The sequence below is a fragment of the Salvia splendens genome, chromosome 9, assembly GCF_004379255.2.
Source record: "Salvia splendens isolate huo1 chromosome 9, SspV2, whole genome shotgun sequence".
Taxonomy (NCBI): domain Eukaryota; kingdom Viridiplantae; phylum Streptophyta; class Magnoliopsida; order Lamiales; family Lamiaceae; genus Salvia; species Salvia splendens.
The window spans coordinates 28,249,472-28,252,606 of NC_056040.1; positions in this window are offsets into that span (position 1 = coordinate 28,249,472).

The following is a 3,135-nucleotide window of genomic DNA, read 5'->3' on the forward strand; positions in this document are numbered from 1 at the left end:
AATACATACATTAGAAAGTAGAAAGTAGAAACTACTTCATCACATACCAAAATTTAGAATGCAATATCAGCGTAATAAAATAAATTTACTATCCATTGCATTTTCTGATTAGCAGCTACCCCTACAGGCTCAGTCAAACTATAGCCATAAAACATTTCATCAAAGCATTATATACCAAAATCAAAGCTCCCACAATAGATTAAGTAATGAGAATTAATCAAAAACATGTTATCCGGAAAGAAAGCCAATAAGTCCAACACAGTCAGAGAAAAAAACAATAGTACATTATTCAATCTTAATAACTAAAACTTTGTGACAATTTAAGCTAAGTGAGTAATTTTCAAAAATAAAACACTAGTACCAAGATGATATTACGACACATTCAACTAATAATTATTTGATATATGAAAATAAATTTATATCTAAGCTACTCTCACTTAATGGGACATTCAAGTTATATTAAGATGATATTATAACATAATACGTTCAATCAATATTTGTTTCATATATGGAAATAAATTTATACCAAAGCTAATCTCGCTTAATGGGACATTCACTTTTTTAAGAAAATGGGCTTATATAGGAAGTATTCAGATTCAACTTTATCCAAGTTTATGCCTAGAGTTTGTTCACTAAAATAAAACCAGATTACATTTACATACACACACTACAACCATTTCGCCAAGTAACAAATCCTTCAAAGGCCAAATTAAGCATTCAGCTTTTACGTCCTAAATTCAATTCAATTCCAAGTAAATAATTAAGATAGGTTTTGGTGGACATGATGCATCATCTCAAATTTGTGGTGAAATTTTTGTGAATCTATCATGGCTAATAAAATGCCACATATATATGGAAGTGGAATTTATGGATGTTATTTGATAAAGCAAAAGAAATCACCATATCCAATAATGATGATGAATAGGATACGTAGTGTATACGTGTTATTTAGCTAGCACTTTATTTCCAAATAAATGGCATATTTGTGTTCATTGTTTTGCATATAAAAAAGAAAGATATGAGAGTCTGAGTAAGAGAAAGAGCCGTAGCTCATAAATAGAGAGAGAAAATTTGTAGTGCTGAAGTACCTCCTTTTTTTTGTGTATATTTTGTATAAATTCTTTCTTAGAAGTTTAATTTCACTTATCCTCAATATTACATTCTTGAGTGTTTTTATATTTTGTGTTAAATATCCAATAAATCTGGTATCTAGAGCCACTTGATCCTACCTATGACGTCACGTTGAACATGATTAAACTGAAATTCCCAAATTAGAGAAACACAACTATGGGAATTGGAGTATTCAAATGCGAGTCTTGTTGCAATCACAAGACATGTGGGATATTGTTCAAGATGGTTATGTTTAACCTGCCTCCTCAGAAGCTAAAGAAGGACTGACGAACAACCAAAAGAAACAACCTTAAAGACGCGAGGAAATGAGACAAGAAGGCGTTCAATATATATCAAGGTATTGATGAAACCACGTTCGAGAAAGTAAGCGCAACCACTGTTGGAATCGTGCTTGGTCAAATGATTTTTGACTAATAATAAATATTACAAGACATTTAATTTTGTGAAATTAAATGCAATAACGTCGATCTACGTTCCGAGTAGATGACCGTAGTATATTCATTTTCTCAAATCCGATTCCCGGTGAGTGAGAAATAATATATTAAAGTTGGTCACAATAAAGCTAGAAATGAGCTATGTGAAAAGACTAAGGGATTAATTAACTAAGTGTTAATTATCCCACATCGCGGATGATAGACTTCTTTGATGAAGTATTTAATCAGATGAATTATTATGTGTAATAATTATCGTGGAATAAGACGGGTAACAGAGCCCACACGCGCGCACACGCGCGCGCCGCCGCCGCCCGCCCGCGAGCTGCACACCGTGACCCGTGCACCGGGTGTCGGGCACCTTGTGCCTGGTCGTTGAGCGTGGTTCGAGCCCCGCTTGTTCTTTTTAGACTACCTCAAACTCCAAGCTATCCCCGACGGGTCTGGTCCACGTCATGGTCCCGCTGGACCCCGACGCATGACGGGAGACAAAAGGTTCCCGCTGGACCCCGACGCATGACGAGAGACAAAAGGTCCCCGCTGGACCCCGACTCACAACGGGAGTCAAAAGGTCCCCGCTGGACCCCGACGCATAATGGGAGACAAAAGGTCCCCGATGGTCCATGGTGTATCCCGTCGTGTAGCATGTCCAGGTGCGTCGAGTAGCATGTCCAGGTGCGTCGTGTCTCTTCAGCTCCCACTGGCTAGTGCACCAGTCAATAACCCCCGGCGGTTACGGTCAAGCCATCATGGCACACATAATGGCTGTTGACTTTATCAATGCCCTGCAGGTGGACTTGGCCTATAAATAGGCATGCATCCATTGCATTCTAGACATAGAATACACAAGCATTCCTGCATACACGCTCTCTCCCTCTCTGCATATCTTCCCGTCGAAGCTCTGCCCCCGCCTTACTCCCGTTCACCGGAGCTCTGTTTCTAGCGGTGCTGCTACTTCAGAGACGAAGTCGTTTTATCTTTGGGGACGACAAGCCAAACTGAGAGCACTACCGGGGCGTATCTCGTCTTGCGGAAAGAGGACTCCTCGACTCGGCTTACCGTTTTCCACAGATATTTTCCCATGTAATTGTTTCAGTTTTCCGTGTAATTTTCCTTTGTTTATTTTCATTGTAATTTTCGCCCGGCAAGACTTGTATCTCATTTCGACAACAATCGCAAGACGAGATATTCTTGCCACTAAAGGACTTTACACACACCAACTAAACTGAAATCAACACCTTTGCTTGGAGATGTCGACTGACCCGTCTACCGCCGCTGCCACCGTTCCATCCACCGTGTCCCCCGTCGCTCCCGTCAACACGTCGTCGGACATAATGATGATTCCGACTCCTGGCTTCTCAACCTCTTCATCAACAGCCCCTTGGGTGTTTGACAACCCATTTGGGACGGTTTCTGGATTCACCTCGAGTGGGTCGGTCGGTTCCACTTTCAGTAGTTCCATTGGATCCTTCATTGGGTCAAGTGTCGGGGCCTTCGAGCACGGCACGGGTGCTGGACCCTCCGAGGTAGGCACGAGTGATGGACCCTTCGGGGTCGGCACGGGTGCTAGCTC